The sequence below is a fragment of the Notolepis coatsorum genome (assembly GCF_963971535.1).
Source record: "Notolepis coatsorum genome assembly, chromosome: 18".
In the NCBI taxonomy this organism is placed as follows: Eukaryota; Metazoa; Chordata; class Actinopteri; order Aulopiformes; family Paralepididae; genus Notolepis; species Notolepis coatsorum.
The window spans coordinates 61,263,687-61,286,360 of NC_140182.1; positions in this window are offsets into that span (position 1 = coordinate 61,263,687).

Genomic DNA, 22,674 nt, shown 5'->3' on the forward strand with positions numbered 1-22,674 from the left:
TTCACAGAAGGTTAACCCTTTCACTGCCACACAACAGCCGGTTAACCCTTTCACTGCCACATGACAGAAGGTTAACCGTCGGTTGTGTGATAGTAAAGGGTTAATCTTCTGTCGTGTGGCAGTGAAAGGGTTAAGGCATCCAATATGATTAACCATTGCCTTACCTTAATGCATCTTGGCATCAATGATCTTTTCTGCTTTAAGTTTGTCTGTGAGATCACTTTCAATGTGACTCTGTGACTCAGAGTTGACTGTCTCTCCTGGCACATTGTTGTTCTTAGCCAGTTTCGGATGCACCTCATTGCTGAGAAAGACCGTTCACAAGTTGCGGTGCCGACAGGCAATGAAGGAAAAGTTTTTCGTAATTTGGATCTCATCATGCTTTGAAAGCAATGTACATACAGTAGCTCTAAAAGGTTTCCACGATTTGATGAACTCTGACTCTCATCATGCCGTCGTAGAGCAAGCCCTTGTTTGCCAAGATAAAGCAACATACAATAGCCTCAGGTGATCCGGTGTTATGCCCATGGGCAGCCCGGGCAGGGCTTGCTGTGGCTGCAGGTGTGCGGTAGCTGGTGCTGCTGCTGGCAGCTTCTGAATGACTTTGTTTATATTTTGCCTTGGAAAAAGACTGTATATCCATTTAGCTTTTTGAAATCTGACTCAAAATAGTGCGCCGGTGTTTGTTACAAAGCAATTGCCGGGCGGAAATTCGGAATGCAGATCTTTACAAAATATTATGCTTTGCGGCAGGATCAGGATGTGATTGGCTACATTATTTAACCTGAGCTGCAGCGACACACACACACACACACACACACACACACACACACACACACACACACACACACACAATATAGTAGCCTATAATGCTGCGCACAATTATATATCATTTAAAAAATTCCGAGCATAACATTTGGGTAGGCTTAGCCTACCCCAGCCTTCATTACCCGCCGCCTATGGGGAGATGGGAAATAGGGAGGGGATACATGCCTGCAACAGGTAAACAACAACATTAATTTTGGACCCCCAAAAACTTTACAAATTATAAATTCATTAATAAAAAAAATGTGTTGGGGAGGGAAGCAATACTTTTATTGTGCATCTTTCTAAAAGCTCTGTGGATGTAGTATTCAAAAACAGATTACTCTACATAAAATGTTATCTATAGCTCCTTTTATGGGTGTGTGGACTCTCATTTGTTGCAGATCCTGAGCCAGGTTCCATCTAGAGATTATATTAACACTACTGTACAACTTACATGCTCCATTAACACTACTGTACAACTTACAGGCTCCATTAACGGCTCCATTAACACTACTGTACAACTTACAGGCCCAATTAACACTACTGTAGAACCTACAGGCTCCATTAACACTACTGTAGAACCTACAGGCACCATTAACACTACTGTAGAACCTACAGGCTCCATTAACACTACTGTAGAACCTACAGGCACCATTAACACTACTGAACAACCTACAGGCCCCATTAACACTACTGAACAACCTACAGGCTCCATTACAACACTACTGAACAGCCTACAGGCTCCATCACAACACTACTGAACAGCCTACAGGCCCCATTAACACTACTGAACAACCTACAGGCTCCATTACAACACTACTGAACAGCCTACAGGCTCCATTACAACACTACTGAACAGCCTACAGGCCCCATTAACACTACTGAACAGCCTACAGGCTCCATTACAACACTACTGAACAGCCTACAGGCTCCATCACAACACTACTGAACAGCCTACAGGCTCCATTACAACACTACTGAACAGCCTACAGGCTCCATTACAACACTACTGAACAGCCTACAGGCTCCATTAACACTACTGAACAACCTACAGGCTCCATTACAACACTACTGAACAGCCTACAGGCTCCATTACAACACTACTGAACAGCCTACAGGCCCCATTAACACTACTGAACAACCTACAGGCTCCATTACAACACTACTGAACAGCCTACAGGCTCCATTACAACACTACTGAACAGCCTACAGGCTCCATTACAACACTACTGAACATCCTACAGGCCCCATTAACACTACTGAACAGCCTACAGGCTCCATTACAACACTACTGAACAGCCTACAGGCTCCATCACAACACTACTGAACATCCTATAGGCTCCATTACAACACTACTGAACATCCTATAGGCTCCATTACAAAACTACTGAACAGCCTACAGGCCCCATTAACACTACTGAACATCCTATAGGCTCTATTACAACACTAGTGAACAGCCTACAGGCTCATTTAATACTACAAGAAATGTGTTTGAGGCCAGGGAGGGGGGGGGGGGGGGGGGGGGGGGGGGGGGTTGACGAAGACAGTTTGTCATCACCGGTGTTTTTTTTTTTTTTTCACCAGTCGAAAAAAGGCTGCAGCACAACTATGTACAAAAAGATGGAATGAATTACACAATAGGGAAAAAAAAGAGAAAATAAACACAAATACAAGGCTCCTCAAAACATCGTAAGGCAATTTAACTTTGTAAAACAAACCAAAGCGAGGCCCCTTGGCTATGGGGTTCTAACACTTGCCAGTTCAAGCAAGGCTGTGCAGCTCTGACTGAGAGGAGCTTCTGTCCAAGGATTTATCACATTCACCCATTCCCTTGCAAATTCACACACCGATGGCGGAGGCAACCATGCAAGGCGCCAACCTGCACATCGGGAGCAATTAGGGGTTAAGTGTCTTGCTCAAGGACACATGCTGACCGGGAACCTTCCGGACGACTGCTCTACCTCCTGAGCCACTGTCGCCCCCCTTTATCCTGGAAGCTCCTCCTACAGAGCAACAATCATTATTACATAATCAATCAATAATCAAACAAATACAGACATTACTTCCCTGACTAAATAATACTGCACACAATTTGACATTACTGTATCCATACTGACATCCCCAAGTATAGTCTTTTGAAAGAAGAGAGATTTGGCCCAATCCATAGATGTGTGAATTGGCCATAATAAGGTAATTTATAGGCCTGATATTCTATATTCTATATTCATATTTCAAAATGCATGTGTCCGGATGGCAAAATTCAGTACTGTATCTACAAAACCCCCATTAAATCATCAACTCTTTATTCATTTGCTTCGAGTTTTTGTACACTTAATCGCAAGAAGGTGCTGAATGAGCTTTTCACGTCTGATCAATGTTAGTGTAACTGAGGGGTACAATTCCCTGACTGTATTACTAGATATGATACTTACTACCACTACCTTTGTACTTAATATTCGGCCACCCAGTACACGGCATAAATATATTATCATGAACACTCTCACGTAGATGAAACGGATCCAACACAAATGTACGAATTAGAAACAGGTCTTTATTTCCTACACAGCGATGGTGTGTAGAATAAACACTTAATCACTTAATTACATTTATGAATTGAAATAGTATGCACTTTTATGGCAAGGAGTATTCGTCGGTATATCAATAGATAATGTCCAATCTCTGAAGGCGCAGGTGGTAAATATACGACCTGGAATAGTTAAGGAATAACAGCAATGATACTTCAATGATTATAGGCTGGATACACTAGAGGGGGTTAATCCGGTCGCTTGTAAGCCGACAGGAGTAGGAGGGGGGGGGGGGGGGGTAGAATCCAGCTGCCTCGTCCGGCCAAGGGTATCCCAGGTGAACCCACTGTAGTGCCGTTCAATGCGCCGGCGATCCTTGGACCACAGATGAAAGCAGGTGGACTCTTTGTGGGCCAGCTCTCTCCGGTCCACGGGGGAGAGATGTGGAGAGACCTCGTCTTGCAGAGCGTCTCCTCAACTTGCGTCCTCTCCAGGGGGGGGGGGTTCCAACACACGGTAGTGTCGGGGGTCTTTATCCATAGAATAATCAAAGTATCCAAAGCATAATCCGTGCCTGGGAAGGCGGGCTGTCGTCGGTAGAATAATCCGGTATACAGGTCCACTCGCTCGTCGGCTCTGGGGCTCCTCGGGTGCAGCTTCACATAGGGTCAACCACCCTGGGTAAGCAGCCAGTTCTCTGCCCGAAACGATGGGGTACTGACTACGGTAGTATTCTCACCGCACGAAGCACTATATATTAACAGACTATTATTAGCTTAATAGACTACGTCCAACTCGACGATATAGTGCCAAATATGACTATTCAAATATTAATATACACGATGTCTCAATACCGATGGTAGGCCGAACTTGGCCTTACTCCCACACGTGGCATCGCGGGGAGGCTTTACGTCTGTGACTCTATTGGAGGGTAAGAAACTGGACTGAAAAGAAAGTCCTACTTTAGTAGCGCAGTATATATACGCACTATGAACAAATAGTCCCATTAGTGGTGCGGTAGCCAAATTCCTACGCGGAACTAGGACTTGTTCGTACATGTCGAGCGGTACGTTTGAACTGGGTCTGAGGGGTATGGCAGCCTGGCACCAAGGTCTCGACCAATAGTAGAATGGAGACTATTATGGGATGTTCAGTAGGCTAGAATGGATATTCAATGCAGATTGTACAAGGAATATACAAGGGATATCAGGGAATATTAGAGAATATACAAATACAATTAAATATATATATATAAATAAATATATATATTCGGTTTAATCTGGCCCTTCACAACAGCCACCCCCTGAATAGGTCCCAGACCTAATCAGTTAAACGGAGACAGATTAATTGCGTTGTCTATTTACACATAAGGGTTTGCTGTAGGGGTCAGTCAACTTCACAAAGTCATAGGGTTGTAGGGTCATGGTCATCATCGATTGTGTCTGGGAGTCGAGGCAGTTCTATGAGCCTTGCCACGGGACGGGTGTAAGTGCGACCCTGGACGAGCACTTCAGCTGCTCGGACCTTGCCATCGGCACCGGTGATCACTTTGCTTACGCGGCCGGCCGGCCACATAGCTCTGGGCAGTGATTGATCAATAATCATGACGACTGTTCCTTCTGTCAAATTGTCTCTCTCCTTTACCCACTTCTGGCGGGTCTGTAGAGACGGTAGGTAGTGCAGTAGGAAACTGTTCCAAAACTTGTCGGCTAATACTTGGCTGTACCTCCACATTCGTCGGCCGTTCGCTTCTTCAGGCCGGTACATTGTCTGGGGTAATGTGGGATCTAGCCGCCCCATCAGGAGTGTGTTGGGGGTAACTGGGTCGATATCCGCCACATCACTGGAGACATATCCGAGGGGCTTCGAGTTAAGTACTCCCTCAATCTCCGTGAGGACTGTCATTAGGACTTCTTCCGCCACAGTCTGGGCCCCAAGTACTGCGTACAGGGCTGTCTTTATGGAGCGCACTTCTCGTTCCCAAGTGCCACCGAAGTGGGGTGCGTTTGGGGGGTTGAATTGGAAATCAACCTGTGCTGGAGCGAGGTGGGTCTTAAGTTCTGGGCCCATAGCTTGGAAGCTCTCTCTCAGCTCTCTTTCGCCGCCTTTAAAGTTTGTCCCATGATCGGACAATAGGGTAGACGGTCTTCCTTTCCGTGATATGAATCTACGGAAGGCCATAAGGAATGAGTCTGTGCTCATGGTCGGGAGAAGCTCGATGTGTATCGCTCTGGTGGTCATGCATTTGAATACAATACCCCACCGCTTCTCGGTTCCTCTTCCTTTCTTTATGTGCAGCGGGCCAAAGCAGTCCATACCCGTTGAGTGGAATGGCTTGTCACCGATTCGGAGGCGACATGGAGGAAGGTCAGCCATCCTTGGTATGCTGGGCTGCGCGCGCCACTTGCGGCAGTCTAGACATGTTCGTTGGAAGCGTCGTACCGCCTCTCTTCCTTGTAGGATCCAGTAACGACGTCTGATTTCCGCGAAGACTCTTTCTGCTCCTGCGTGATGTACATCCTCATCGTATTTCTTTATAATCAGCTCTGTGACCTTGTGTCGGCTGTCCAATACGATCGGGTATTTAATGTCATCCGGTAGATTGGGGGCTCTGCGTAGGCGACCACCCACTCTGATGAGGGTGTGAGCGTCGCTCTCGGGGGCCAGGTGAATTAATCTGCTGTCGGATGGGACGGGCTTTCCTCCCTGTAGACAGGCCAATTCATCGGGGAACGAGTCTCTCTGGGCTCGCTGCAGTAGAAGCAATTCTGCTTCCTCGTAGTTAGCCGCTGACATATCAGCGGGGGACTTGCACTCCGGGTGGTACCGCAGGAATGTTCTTTGTTGTGCACTCTCTATGGACGTGCAATCGTTTATGTTAGGGTCGGTGGAGGCTACGGTGCTCAATCCACAGAACACAGACTTCTTAATTTCCACCTCCTCTGGACTTGCTTCCCTCGGGATAGGCATGGGCCACTGTCCTTCCAGGAGTCTTAGGAATGCGGGGCCGTCACTGTAGACATTGCGACGGGTGAGGTCATCCAGGGGCATCCCCCGGGTGATGACGTCAGCTGGGTTCTGTTTTGTATCAACGTAGCGCCACTCTGTTTCTCCGGTTAACTCTTCGGTTAAGTCTTGAATCTCGGTGACTCTGACTCCCACGAAGACTTTGTACTTGCATGAGTCCGATTTGATCCAGGCGAGTACCGTCGTGGAATCTGACCACAGGATTGTTCTAGACACCGGTATGGTGAGCTCACGTTGGATGAGCGTGGCTAGGTGCGCTCCGGCTAGGGCTGCGCAGAGCTCTAGACGTGGGATAGATTGTTGCTTGCGTGGGGCTATTCTCGAGCGGGCGAGGACAAATGCTGTGTAGATCTCTCCCCCCTGGTCTTGGGCCCGCAAGTAGGCTACTGATCCGTATGCGACCTCTGAGGCGTCACTGAAGACGTGTAAGTCCATTTTACATGTCTCTGGCCTCACCGTGGGTGGGAAGTAGCTTCGGCGCATATTAACGCCTGGGAGTGAGTGGAGCTCCATCTCCCACTCTCTCCAGGTGGATGCAAGGTGTGCGGGAATGGGGTCGTCCCAGCCCTGGTCCTTGTCCCACAATGCTCGTACAATAATTTTTGCCCTGGTGGTGTACGGTAGAATACATCCTAGCGGGTCATATTGTCGGGCGAGTGTTGTGTACACACTCCGTCTGGTGGTCGGCGCCGCCGCCGGCCTTCCCTGCTCCGTAGTCAGGGGCTTGTGTCTGTAGTGAAGCGAATCTGTTTTGAATCGCCACACCAATCCCAGGGTCATCTCCTGGGCTTCTCCCGGGATTGTAGCCATCCAGGTCTCGCTGCTGGCTGCCTTGTCCTCGGAGGAGAGGCTGCGCAGTACTTGCGGATCGCTGCTGGCCCACTGCCTGAGATCAAAGCCGCCTTTGATCAATGAGGCGCGGAGTTTAATCAGGAGAGCCTCGGCTTCTTCCTGGGTTGAAAGGCTTTGTAGACAGTTGTCTACGTAGAAGCTGTTCTTTACGCTGTGTCGGACCTCTTCGTCCGCTGCTGGGTCCTCTGCTACATGTTTCTGTAGTGCAAATGTCGCACAGCAGGGGCTGCACGTCGTTCCGAAGGGGAGGACTTCCCATTGGTAGATGGCTGGGTGCTCGTCTCCTGGCTTCTCTCTCCATAGGAACCGCAACAGGGGCTTGTCCGCCTCTACTAATCTCACCTGCAGGAACATTCCTTTAATGTCCCCGCTGATGGCCACCTTTTCCTGGCGGAAGCGGAGTAGAACGCCGAGTAGGGAGGGGCCGAGTGTGGGACCGGGCAGTAACTCTTTATTCAGGTTTTGGGATCCGATCTGGTAGCTGCAGTTAAATACTATGCGGTCTTTACCGTTGTGATGGACCTTGTGGTGGGGCACGTACCACGATTCAGTGGTCTGGTCAGCCTCTTTAATGTCCATCTTTGTGACGTGTCCCGCTGTGATGAGCTTCTCAATCTCAGCGCGGTATACACTCTCTTGGGCGGGGTTCTTGGCTAAGCGCCGCTCCGTGTTCAGCAGGTACCGTTCTATGGCGTCTGTCTTGGCGTGGAAAGTAGGCATTCCTTCTCGCCGCAGGAGTGGCGTGGCGTATCTCAACACGCCGTTGACCGGGACTCTCTTGGTCCCTGTCTCGAGGAGGTGAATGGCGTAAATGTCATCTTTAGAGCGAATGTCTTTCTTTCCATTCTTAAAGGGCATTTGTTCCAAGCTCCATAGCCGCTCTACGTGTTGCAGGAGTGCGGTTTCTCCCTCTGTGACTCGGGAGTGGAGACATCTAGTGGCTGTACTTCGGTTGAGAGATTTGGCGAGCGGGCCTTGGAGAGTCCATCCCAAACGGGTCTCGACTGCTGCAGGACAGCCTCGGGGTCCGGTATGAACCCGGTCTATCGGGACAATGAGGTCTGCATGGTCGGAGCCTATCAACAGGGTCGGCATAGCATTGTCTATGAGCGGGATCGGTAACTTGCGCAGATGTGCATATTTCTCCATCAGCTTGGCGACGGGGTATGTGTACCGCGACAGTCCTATTTCTTGGCTGGTGAAAGCGTCTGCAATCTGGTACCGTCGCTCAGGCTGGCCGCTTGCTGCGATAGAGAATGAGACATTCTCGCCCTTTATCGTCTTCAAATCTCGTCTTATTGTCCGAATTGTCATTTGGGTTTCGCTTCCCCGCAGCCCTAGCTGGGCCGCAGCGGAGGCGAGCAGCAGGGTCTTCTCTGACCCGTCATCGAGGACGGCGTAAGTGTCCAGGACTTTATTCTGGTAGCTTAGTGTCACACGCACTACTTTTAGGAGTACTCAGGCTCCACTGCTGCTGGCGGGATCGATGTACATGACGCTCGCTTTGCGGCTGGATGGTGCAGGTGAAGGGCGCCGTCTGTTACTGTCGTGAAGTATGTCCAGATGGGCTCCATCGCACTTGGTGCACCTTTTCTTTAAGCGGCATTCGGCTGCCATGTGTGAGCGCGCACAGCGAAAACAGCGCTTGTTGGACTTTATCCATTGACCTGCTTCCTCCGCGTTCAGCTTGGGGAAGGAGTCACATTGCGCTAGCCAGTGTTCTTTCTCACAGTAGGGGCACACTATCTTCCACTTCTCCGTTCTGGAGGGGGTACTGTGGCTCCTGCTGCTCGGTACTGACTCCGATTGGTGCATCACAGTCACCGATCTTCTTCCATCATTTAGTCGTCTGGTTCCTTCTCTGGAGCCAGGGGTGCTCCGTCCGAATGTATCTAGCCGTAGGCTGCTGACTTCTCTCGCCAGGAAGTCTGCTAGATCGAGGAGGTTCGGTTCGGGGCCATTCGGGTCTCTGTGGTCCCTCTGCCGCCTAAAGCGCTCCTGACGAGCGGGCGGCAGCTTCTCCAGGATCCTTTCCACATTTGAGTTGGCGTAAAGTTCATACTTCCCCTTCTCTCTTTGCGCTCCCAACATCCCTACCAGGGACTGCACTCTGATGGACAGGTCGTCCAGTGCTCGATTGTCTATTGCTGGGGGTAAGCGGTCGATGTGTCGGATCTCCTGGATCACGTAATCCCATATGCGCCCATACCTCTGGTCCAATGCTACCAGCGCTGCTGTGTATGGGGTGGTGGAAGTCGCGTAGGCGAGCGCTATATTATGTGCGCGGGGCACCTTTAAGTGCTGCAGTAGGATGGCGTATTTGTGGCGTTCATCCAATACATCCACCAACATGGTCTCCAGACACATGCGGAGTTCTGTATACTGGGCCCGGTTCTCTTGGGTGAAGTCGGGTACCATAGGCGTGCCAATGTATGACGCTGACTGTGGATACATCGGCGAGCGTTGGGGGAGAGGCCTCCTAGGCGAGTCTCCTCCCGCTCCTTGGTATGGGCTGGTACAGGCAGTGTACCATGGCCCGCTTGTCCAGGTGCTGTTCCTCGGTGCGGGTCGTGCGTCGTGCTCACCCGTGTATAGAGTCGGGGGTCTGTAGCGCAGCTCCGCGGGAGTATAGCCTGGGCTGTACCGGACCTCCTGGTCCGGTAGAGTACTGTGCTGTCTTCGGGCGCGGTTCTCCTCCTCTTCCTCTTCGTCTTCAGTTAGGTCATCCAGTGCTTGTAGTCTCTGGTTTAGCCTCTCCACAGGATATGCTGCTCCTTCCCGGTTGCTAGGTCTCGCTTGGACCGGTGGGGGGAGGTGGTCTGTGGGGGGTATAGACCTCGTCTGTTGGTCAAGTTCAGGGTTGTTTACTCGGCTAGGGGATGCCGCCCTGGAGGTGTGTCTAGACGAGTTCCTGGAGCCTCTGGCGGAGGGAGAGGGTGTTGTCCGTCTGATCAGCTGTTCTATTAGTTGCGACTGCTGTCTGTCGCGCGCTGCGTCCCGTTGAGCACCGGCTCGTTCTCGGGCCACATTCTCTTCCATCTGAATGCGTCTTATTTCTAGACGTATCTGCTCGTGTTCGCTTCGCTGCTGGATCTGCAGTCGGTCGCGTTCAGCAGCGGCGTTCAGGCTGATGAGGAAGGCCTGCTGTAGGGTCCTCTCTGCCTCGCTGGGAGAAGGCGGTTGTATAGGGGAGCCTTCCCTCGGGGTACTCCTTGCGGAGCCTTGGAGCTCTATCTCCACGGTGCTCTCCCCGTCTTCTTCCGTGCCGAGTTCTCTCTCGGTAGCGTTGTATTCCTCCCGGGACTCATCGGGGACTACTTCTTCAGTACTGGCGGGGTGTGAAGTCATGTCTGGTTCCCACTGGTCCCCACCGTGAACTTGGTCAGTTACATTAGAGCCCGTAGGGGCCTCTATGGTCGGGGTAGTCTGGGCGTTGGGGTTAGACATACTTTTACTTTCTAGTTTTGCCGCGTTTACTGTTAGTAGAAGACTAGGTTGTTGACTGACAGCGTAAGCCTCTAAGTACTGAGGGAGCCGTCGTTCGCGCTGCGGGCGTTGGTTAGGAGGATCGTTTCGTGGAGTGTTCATCATAGGCCATTTCAATATTAATAACACTATATTAATATTACACTAATTACCCTCCGGCTCGAAGGACCAATTGTAACTGAGGGGTACAATTCCCTGACTGTATTACTAGATATGATACTTACTACCACTACCTTTGTACTTAATATTCGGCCACCCAGTACACGGCATAAATATATTATCATGAACACTCTCACGTAGATGAAACGGATCCAACACAAATGTACGAATTAGAAACAGGTCTTTATTTCCTACACAGCGATGGTGTGTAGAATAAACACTTAATCACTTAATTACATTTATGAATTGAAATAGTATGCACTTTTATGGCAAGGAGTATTCGTCGGTATATCAATAGATAATGTCCAATCTCTGAAGGCGCAGGTGGTAAATATACGACCTGGAATAGTTAAGGAATAACAGCAATGATACTTCAATGATTATAGGCTGGATACACTAGAGGAGGTTAATCCGGTCGCTTGTAAGCCGACAGGAGTAGGAGGGGGGGGGGGGTAGAATCCAGCTGCCTCGTCCGGCCAAGGGTATCCCAGGTGAACCCACTGTAGTGCCGTTCAATGCGCCGGCGATCCTTGGACCACAGATGAAAGCAGGTGGACTCTTTGTGGGCCGGCTCTCTCCGGTCCACGGGGGAGAGATGTGGAGAGACCTCGTCTTGCAGAGCGTCTCCTCAACTTGCGTCCTCTCCAGGGGGGGGGGGTTCCAACACACGGTAGTGTCGGGGGTCTTTATCCATAGAATAATCAAAGTATCCAAAGCATAATCCGTGCCTGGGAAGGCGGGCTGTCGTCGGTAGAATAATCCGGTATACAGGTCCACTCGCTCGTCGGCTCTGGGGCTCCTCGGGTGCAGCTTCACATAGGGTCAACCACCCTGGGTAAGCAGCCAGTTCTCTGCCCGAAACGATGGGGTACTGACTACGGTAGTATTCTCACCGCACGAAGCACTATATATTAACAGACTATTATTAGCTTAATAGACTACGTCCAACTCGACGATATAGTGCCAAATATGACTATTCAAATATTAATATACACGATGTCTCAATACCGATGGTAGGCCGAACTTGGCCTTACTCCCACACGTGGCATCGCGGGGAGGCTTTACGTCTGTGACTCTATTGGAGGGTAAGAAACTGGACTGAAAAGAAAGTCCTACTTTAGTAGCGCAGTATATATACGCACTATGAACAAATAGTCCCATTAGTGGTGCGGTAGCCAAATTCCTACGCGGAACTAGGACTTGTTCGTACATGTCGAGCGGTACGTTTGAACTGGGTCTGAGGGGTATGGCAGCCTGGCACCAAGGTCTCGACCAATAGTAGAATGGAGACTATTATGGGATGTTCAGTAGGCTAGAATGGATATTCAATGCATATTGTACAAGGAATATACAAGGGATATCAGGGAATATTAGAGAATATACAAATACAATTAAATATATATATATAAATAAATATATATATTCGGTTTAATCTGGCCCTTCACAACAGTTAGCATGGTGTTATTCACCGTCAAAGATGAAAAAGAAATAACATTTATATTCTCCTTTGGTCCATTACAATTTACTCAAGCCTAGTAACAGACATAATATTTCTGACACTGGGAATACATTCCCTGAGATCCATAGATGTCCCTAGATACCAAGAACATGCAAATGGACCTTGAAGAAGTGGAGCAATCTTCCATTTACTTAGTGTAACTGAGGGGTACAATTCCCTGACTGTATTGAGAGTATGGTATTATCAAACCACTACTTAGTTATGTACTTTAATTACTGGCCATACAGTACATGAATATATCTGGTGAACACCCACACAAGAATACGGCAATGACACATAAAGTTCTAGTTAGAGGGATTTATTATTATTAGAGCAAGCAACGGTAGGTTACAGATTGAGAATTATACTTGCGCTTTTAAGGCGAAGAACACTTAAAGTAGGTCAAGAGCGTAAGTCAATGAGAATAGTAAGATGGGTCTAAACTGACGCCACCTGTAGCATAGCAATTACGTAAGGCACACTAGTAGTCAGCTGGAGACACTGGGGGGTTCCCTCCGGTTGTAAGCCGGCAGGGTAGAGGAATGTTCGGGTGCAAAGTCTGGATCAACGCGGAATAACGAGGCTCCAGATACAGGAGCCAGTGCAGTACTCCCTTGGTCCGCAGACAAAGCAACAGCTATAATCCAGTATGCACGACAGCATGGATGAAAGCTAGCCAGCCTCTGGTCCTAGAGGCGGGCTCGAGGGTGCTCCTCACAGGGGTAGATCCCACACAGCAGTGGGGTAGACGGTTCTCTGTTCCAGCAGCCACAGTACCAAAGCAATATAATCCAGCCGGAAAAGGCTCTGCATTCGCCGGTGTAGGTTCTCCGGTGTACATATCCAATGGTTCTCGTCTAGGACTCCTCGGGTGGTGGCGCGAGTTTAGGCCGCCCAGCCTGGATAAGTGCACTAGCTATAGGTACGACAAACCGGTGGTAGTGCTGGTCACTGTAGAACGGTAGCCGCACGATACACTATAAATAATAGACTATTACTTCACAATAGAATAAGTCGAACTCGACGATACGGCGTTAAACTCTGACACTTTAGCTATCTATTCGCACACGGTTCTCAAGGCTCTATTCAGGGGCAAAGAGGCCCACTTCACGGCACGTTGTAACGTGGTGAAGGCTTTACTAGTAATGAACGAACGATACATTGAACGAAGTGCTGCTGTTTCCACCTGCGCCGTATTTATACGTAGGGTGAATTATCTAGTGCCAACCTCAGTTCTGTCTCGTATTACTGTGCAGACCTGGACATGTTGAGACATGCCTTGGCGTTGCCTTTGAACTTGCCATTGGGGGTATGGTCGTTGGCGCCTAGGGGTCGCTGTCCAATAGGAGAGCGAATATTATGGTCTGGTTTGTACCCAGGTAAAGGGATATTCCGTGTATATATACACTATATATATATACACAAGTATATATATATACTTGTTTCAGACGTTGTTATTTCTCATAACACACTCCACGTGATCCCAGAACCCGCCCACAACCGAATTACTTTGTTTCCGAATCACTCCGCCGTTCATTCTTTTACTGAATGAAACCAAGATGGCGGACAATAATCTTTATGAATAGATGTATTGATTCAGTCATAACGACTCATTCAAAATAGATAGATTTACCTGGACGATGTTAGTTGTTTACACAATGTTGGATTATGTAATTGGTTTGTCATGACTCATTGTAAAACAAAATATAAATTGCAGGGGGGGGGGGGAGTGGCCACTGGCAGTTGCAGAATTCGACTCCTCTCAGGTGAACACGCAGACACTATCAGCCTACCCAGCAGGGGCGGCGATATAGGCGAGGCAGCCGAGGCAGCCGCCTTAGGGCCCGCGGGGGGTCTGGGGGGAGGGGGGGCCCTGGCCGGGCCCGGGACTGAATGGAGTTGCCGTTCGTGGGACTGGATCGACAGACTGCATTGCGCCATGCCCCGGGTCCTATGTTTCCCATGTTCCAAAAGGGTTCTATGTTCCCCGGGTCCTATGTTCCCCCTATGTTTCCCCGGTAGCGATAAAGGCTCGCCCCAGGCTCGCCACAGCAGTGGATTTCAAAGATAGCCACTTTTATAGATAATTCATTTGTATCGCAACGGAGTCATGGATCTAGTCGGGCCACGTAGCATTATGTCGACAAAATTCAAATAGAATAAACAATTGTAAAATAAAGAATGTTAAACGAAGTTTAGCCTATTAAATCATTTTATAAGCGTTTGTTTATTTGCGGTCTGTGTGAGAAGCATCCATCTGCAGAACAACAGCCCAGATCTCTCTGTCCCCACGCTGTCAGGCCATCACAGGCCCGCTCAGCAGCGCCACCCACCCAATGGCTGAATTGCCAATGGCTGAATTGGAGTATTGCACTGTGCGGGATTGATTGATTGATTGAAAACTTTATTAACAGATTGCAGAATGGGTACAGTACAGTTTCGTCTTGTTTACATTTTCAATTCATAATGAGATTTATGACATACTCAATGCAGTACTGTTACATTTGTGACATACAGTAAATATATACAAGGGGGAGGGAACTACATTTATGATGAATTGAAAATGGGGGACCCTGATGTAAACAAGACGGAAGTCTTTCTCTGATCTGCATCCCCTTAACAATTGTGTGTATTGAGCTGTACTGTACTGTACCCATTCTGCAATCTGTTAAATAAAGTTTAAATAAACGCATCGTGGATCTGCCCGCAGGAACGCCCTACCCAAAGCTGTAAAGGAATGTGAATCACTACCCACTTTCAAAAACACTCAAAGAACACCTACGGGAGACTGCAATTCGAAACTGGCCCCCACAAATGTCCTAACCCAGTTGTACAGTAAATGACCAAGTATGGCTTTGTCAGTATTCCACTGTACAGTGTACAGTGTCCCCCACCCACCCCCTACTCAACCCCCCCCCCACCCCCACCCACCTCCAATGTACAGCCCCCCCCCCCACCCACCCAACCCCACCCCACCTACCCAACCTCCTCCAATGTACAGTTTCTACGTCAAATGTATATACACTCTTTTCTGGACACTTTGTATCACAAACAGTACTGTATTTGCAAATCTGGTATGTCATAAATGTATAGATGTAGCAGTACTGTCTATCTGTATGTCATATGATTAATTGAAAATGGGGGACCCTGATGTAAACAAGACGAAAGTCTTTCTCTGGTCTGCATCCCCTTAACAATTGTATGTATTGAGCTGTACTGTACTGTACCCATTCTGCAATTCCAACCGCCACTGCTGCCCAGCATGTAATAGAACTCAACTCGTTATTATTGGCGTATAGATTGCAGAAATACGGGAACGTTTTGATTATATTTAAAAGGCTTTGACATTGTAAAATGAAATAAGTGGAGTTTCGAAGCTGTAAGCAGAATACAAGTCATAGGAACACCCACGATATAGTGTTCTTCCCCCTTCCTACTGTATAAGAAAAAATGTAAAACGCATTGCAAGGAGAACAGAGGTTATTTGTTTTGCGTGATTTAAAAAACGCTGTATTAAAATAACCAATATAAGGATTGCTTTCTACTGTGGGTACATCTTGGCGTCCCGCAACTATTCCCCAATCACTTCTAGCACCGAAAATGCTTAGAAAAGGAAAGCCAACGGTTGTTATTTTGTATATAATACACTCCACGTGACCCCAGAACCTCAATGTAAATAAACCATAATCACCCTACAAAAACAGTACTGTATTTGTAAATCTGGTATGTCATAAATGTATAGATGTAGCAGTACTGTATCTGTATGTCATGTATGTCATATATGTTATGATGCATTGAAAATGGGGGACCCTGATGTAAACAAGACGAAAGTCTTTCTCTGGTCTGCATACCCTTAACAATTGTGTGTATTGAGCTGTACTGTATTGTACCCATTCTGCAATCTGGTAATAAAATGTTCAATCAATCAATCATTGCAATAACAATCGCTAACTTCACTATTAGATGGCATGCTTTGAAGCAACCTATGTATAGATGTAGCACTGTCTATCTGTAATAAAATGTTCAATCAATCAATCAATCATTCCAATAACAACCGCTAACTTCACTGTTAGATGGCATGCTTTGAAACACTGCACCTCCCAGCTGCTTCTAGACACGGAGGCAACTTATTTTTTATATATTTTTTGACCTACTTTCTCTGCGGATGGTTTTGTGAATAAATCTCCATTATGCTTCAATTACTGCGTGTTTATTGTATATCAATAAGGTTGGATGAATTCGGCAATTGTATAAAAGACATTACACCACTTGTAGTCGTGTGTTATAAGAATTAGAGCATGCCTAGGGGGGTCTAACAACCCTCGGCTGCGCCTCGGGCCTAACAACCACCCCTAGGCATGCTCTAATTCTTATAACACACTCCTGCGCGTGATGTAATGCTTAAGCATAGCCCAAAATCACAAAGTTGCCTCGACGGGCTTCACAGATCAATAAGTAACAATAGATCCACAATAAAATTAAATAAACATAATATCCACAACACCCCCAGACTTTCCCCAAGGAAGATAAGGAACAACTCCCTGTAACCTAGCAATAGGGGGGGGGGGGGGGAGAAAACTCAGATGGGCAATCAGGGTATTAGTGATATGGTGTTGCTATGGATGACAGGAGGGTGGATAAAAAACAAGCAAAAAATTGGTATGTATTAAATACTAAAGTGTTTTAGACAAATTAAAGTTAGAATAATAATACAAATTTGAGCAATAAAGCATAGGAATACAAGCGCTGGTATGATAGAATATGACGATGGCCCAAGGTCACTATCCCCAGGGGGCAGGAGAACCACTCAGATCCAGTTTAAGTAGAGTGTGCACAGTTTGATGCTGTGTAGGCCAAACTTTTTTGCACAATCGAGGTGGGCATGGCCACCTACATTTCACTGCATGTCTCATGTATGTATGTGACAAATAAAACTCTTGAATCCTGACATCAGATCACACTACCTTGACAGGCCCAGGGCTGGCTATATACAGGCTGTGTACCTGTATATCATTGAGACAGAGACAGGGGCTAGACTCACAGAGAGACAGAGACAGGGGTTAGAAGACAGTAGGGCTGTCCCCGACTAAGGATTTGGATGGTCGACTATGATTGGACAAAATTTGCTGTTAGTCGACTATTGGTCGACAAAAAAAGTATAATATTTTAAATTTCTTTTTTTTATTTAATTTTTTTTATTTTGTATCATTCCATTTTGGGCTGTGGGGGGTGCTTAATGTCTGAAGGAGTCGACTGAAGGCTTCTTGTCCTCTGCAAAAGCATGCAATTGGTCCACTGATGGATACATCTTGATATTTGTCTAGTCTAGTGTGTTCATTAGATGGGTGAAATCCTCTTTCAGTGCCTCTGTGCCTGTTTTCGTAGGCAGTTAGCCTCTGGTATGCGTGCCATTAGCGTTAGCCACGCTTCTAGGCCTCTTTTATTTTGGAAAGAATGATAAAAAAAAATAAAAAATTATATATATATATATATTTTTTTATATATATATATTTGACTAAGAGGTTGGCCAGTCGACTACGGCTCCTTTCGACCGATTAGTCGACTAATCGACTAATAGGGGGGGTTGGGGGGGCAGAATAGCAGCCTCCCGTAGGTGCTCTTTGAGAGCGGTTTTGAAGGTGGGTAGGGATTCACATTTTTTTACGGCTGTGGGTAGGGCGTTCCACATTGATGTGGCATAATTGCGAAATGTGTTTAGTCCCTTGTTTGAGCTGAATCTGTGTTGAACATGATTTGTGGAACTCCCTCTGGTGTTGTGGTCATGGTATTCACTGACCTGTGGGAAGTATTTCGACATGTACATGGGTAACTTAGTGGTGTAGTGTATCTTGTAGATTGCAAGTTGCTTCCCCCTGTATCCTCCCCTTCCTCTCCCCTCACCTGCCCTCCCTTTTTCCCTGAAAGCATAACCCTTCTGCCCCCTTAGCGACTATTTTGTGTTTTTTGCCTATATGTATTTGTGTTTCTGTGTACAACGATGGCTGTGTTGATTATTATGTCATGAAATTGGGTCAGATTGGTCATCTTTGATATTTATATTCAATATATAAAAGGATCATCATCAGAATACCTCTAAAAAAGAAGTTATACACTTTAGCCTCACAAAAACCTTAGCACTTTTTTTGTGTTCTCATTAGGGTTAGGGTTAGGGTGAGGGTTAGGGTTAGGGTTACCCAGACAGAAAGATTAGGAGAAGGTAAAATCATATCCCTGTGCCCGTGCCCACCCCAACACTTGCTCAACAGTCCCCTAACCTAACCCTAACACCAACCCTAACCCCAACCCTAACCCTGACCCCAACCCTAACTGTAACTGTGGCCATTATATGGTTTCATCATTTATATGTTATTTCAGTTTGTAAGTGTAATATTTGAGAATGTATTTATGTTTCATTTCTTATTTTCTTTATTATTTAATTTGCTACCATTTATAATATATTCATTTTGACGTCTGGTCATAATGGTGTCCCGTTAGGCTGCTGTCGCGTTTTTACCTTTGGGACTAATTAAGACACCTGCGAGCAAGCGGCAGGGATGGTCGGAGACGAGTTGTACAGGCTCTCCTAATTCTAAGAGTGTACCACTATGTGTACCACTATCAAGACTGTTACCAAGAACAGAAGAATAAGACCAATTTTTATGTAGCATGCAGCCAACGAGGTATTTAATGTTTGTTTGTATTTTGCTTTGCTGACGTGTTGTTTTCATACCGTGTATATTATTGTTTGTGTTGACCTGACGCGACTTATGTTTCTGTTTAAGTTTTCACGGTGGATTGAAGGTGGATTGGAGGACCAAGCCTTTAATAAACCCGTTGAAAGGAAACCACTTGTGTCTGCAGTGCTTGGAAGGAGTTACACTAACCCTAACCCTAACCATAATCCTACAAACGGAAATATTTGGAATCTTTGATAGATATGTTGAGTTAGGTTCATAGTGGTATTCATAAAAAAATTGGAACGAAATATTACAAATTAAGTTTTTTATGACCTTGAACGTGATGCAATCTTTTCATGCACTAAGGTGACAACTCTGCTAAATTGTTGGGGGGCATAAGGGTTAAGAGGCAAGCTCACAGAATGCTTGATTCTTTGCTTGACGCTTGATTCTTCATTATTCTTGATCCTGCCCAGAGAAAGCCACGTCCTCTACTGAACTCCTGGTCTAAATTGTATTTGATTAGCCATGTTTTAACAATAATTTGTATCAACCGTGAAGATTTGACCATGCGTATGATTGACCTTGCATGACTTGGTGTCCCAAACAGCAGAACTCCAACTTGATGAAGATCTATTGCATACTGTATGCCCAGAAAATGTCTAATAAATCATCATCAGATCTTCAATAGATACACCTAGCATAATTACGCCTACCAGAAAGCTAAGCTATAATTAGTACACTAGATTTCACAAATGAGGTAAGCATTGAGTGATCGTCTATCATGTGAACAAAGTAAGTATTTTTCTGATCCAGTGGAGTTTGACCAGAGCCGTATAATTAGAGTTGCAACACGCTTTGATCTCGCCACCAGGCAATCACGTGGTTCACGTAGCTACTTAGTTCCACTTTGTTTTTGCACTGAGCACTGTCGACTTGATTTCAGCGGGACAGAACGGCAGAACTACTACTGTTACAGCCATTTACATTTACATTTAGTCATTTAGCTGACGCTTTTATCCAAAGCGACTTACAAGTTCTGTACAACAAGACAGCAAGAAGGGTACAACTCTATCAGCTGAGTAACAATGTTTATCAAAATGTTGCGTGTTACAGTAAGATAAGATAAGATATTCCTTTATTGATCCCCTTGGGGAAATTCAGGCATCATAGCAGCATGGGGGGAGGGGGGGAGGGGTACAGGTAGTAAAACAACACAGTATACAGGTAGTAAAAGACAACACAGGCAGTGTAAACAATTTGATCAATATGGTCAATATAATTTACTATCTGACTAGCTGAGGAATATTCACATTATTCACAGTGTCACATGAGGTGCAGTATGCAAGAGGTAGTGTTATAATTTACTATCTACTGGGTATACATTAATCAAAGTACCAGGGTAGTCTACTTTGTCCCCCTTGGGTTCCTATAAGTCCCAGGTCAATGTCTGGTAGCAGTCGCTGTCGCTGCCCCCTGTTGTGGGGCCTGGAGGCTGCTAGTCGCTGCCCACTGTTGTGGAGCCTGATGGCCGCTGGTATGAAGGACTGTCCGAGGCGGTTAGTTGAGTGTCGGGGGGGGATGAGTCTGTGGCTGAACAAGCTTCTCATCTTGACTAGCTCGTCGTAGAGGGGGTGGTAGGGGTTCTCCATGATGGCATCCAGCTTCCTTATCATCCCCCTCTCTACCATCACCTCAAGTCTAGGTAGCTCGACTCCCACCACGGAGCTAGCCTTCCTCACCAGCTTGTTGAGCTTGTTGGTGTCCCTTGAGTTGATGTAGCCTCCCCAGCATGCCACAGCATAGAAGAGGATGCTGGCCACAACAGACTGGTAAAAAGACTGCAGCAGTTTGTTGCACACATTGAAGGACCTGAGTCTCCTCAGGAAGAACAGCCTGCTCTGTCCCTTCCTGTAGAGGGCCTCTGTGTTGTCCGACCAGTCCAGTTTATTGTTCAGGTGTACCCCAAGGAACTTGTATGAGTCCACCATCTCCACATCCACCCCTCGGATGGAGATGGGAATCGGGGGGGGCCTCTTCTTGCCCCTCCGGAAGTCCACCACCAGCTCCTTGGTCTTACTGGTGTTGAGTTGGAGGTGGTTGCTGTCGCTCCACCCCACGAAGCTCTCCACCAGGGCTCTGTACTCCTCCTCATCATCGTCGGTGATGTAGCTTACGATGGAGGAGTCGTCTGAGAACTTCTGCAGGTGGCACCCACTGGAGTTGCGGCAGAAGTCTGAGGTGTAGAGGGTGAAGAGGAAGGGTGACAGCACGGTTCCCTGGGGGGCGCCGGTGTTGCTCACCAGTACGTCAGACTGACTGTCCTTTAGTCTGACGTACTGTGGCCTCTCAGTGAGGTAGTCCTTGATCCAGGCCACCAAGCCGTGCTCCAGCTGCATCGCAGAGAGCTTCTCCGCTAGCAGTGACGGCTGGATGGTGTTGAAGGCGCTGGAGAAATCAAAGAACATAATCCTCACTGAGCTGCGCGGCTTCTCCAGGTGCGTGTACGCTCTGTGGAGCATGTAGATGATGGCATCCTCCACCCCGATGTTTGCCTGGTATGCAAACTGCAGGGGGTCGAGGGAGTCACGCACCAGGGGCTTGAGGTGTTGCAGGACCAGTCTCTCAAACGTCTTCATGACGTGTGACGTCAGAGCGACTGGCCTGTAGTCGTTGGGGGTGCTGGGACGTCCCTTCTTGGGCACCGGGACAATGCAGGAGGTCTTCCAGAGCTGGGGCACCCTCTCCAGCCTCAGGGAGAGGTTGAAAAGATGCTGGAGCGGTGCTGCCAGCTGCTCTGCACATACCTTGAGCACCCTGGGATTGGTGTTGTCCGGTCCTCTGGCCTTGTTTACATTAATTTTGGAGAGCTGCCTACTGACCTGACTGGTTGTGATCGTCAGGGTTGGGGGTGGTGGGCAGTCTGCTGGTGTTGGGGGTGGGGTGCCGTTGCTGATGGGTGTGGGGGGGTGGGGGGTGGGGGGGCTGCTTTGTAGGTGTGATCTGGTGCTGGTGTCGATGGGTGGGGGGAGGGGTGTGGGGAGGCCACTCTGGTCAAAGCGGTTGAAAAACGAGTTGAACTCGTTTGCACGCTCTGGAGGGCCCTCCACAGCTGTGCCCTGCTGTTTGAAACCAGTGATCTTCCTGACCCCCGCCCACACCTCCCTGGTGTTGTTGGCCTGTAGTCTGCCCTCCAGCCTGTCCTTGTAGCTGACCTTGGCTGCCCTTAGCTCTTTTTTGAGCTCCCTTTGGACAGCCCTGGCCTGCTCAGTGTCCCCTGCCATGAAGGCCCTCTTTTTCCTGTTTAGCAGGTGTTTAATGTCCTTGCTAATCCAGGGTTTATTGTTTGAGAAGCAGCGTACCCTCTTTGTGGGTACGATGCTCTCCTCACAGAACCTGATGTAGTCTGTGATGCAGTGGGATAGTCCATCAATGTCATCACCGTAAGCCCTCTCAAACATATCCCAGTCTGTCGACCTGAAACACTCCTGTAGCTCCTCCTCGACGTCGTCAGACCACTGTGGGACAGACATGGTGGTCGGAGGCTGTCTCTTAATGAGAGGCGTGTATGTGGATACAAGCCTCACAAGGTTGTGGTCTGACTGGCCGAGGGGGGGCAGGGAAGTCGCACTGAAAGCCTCCT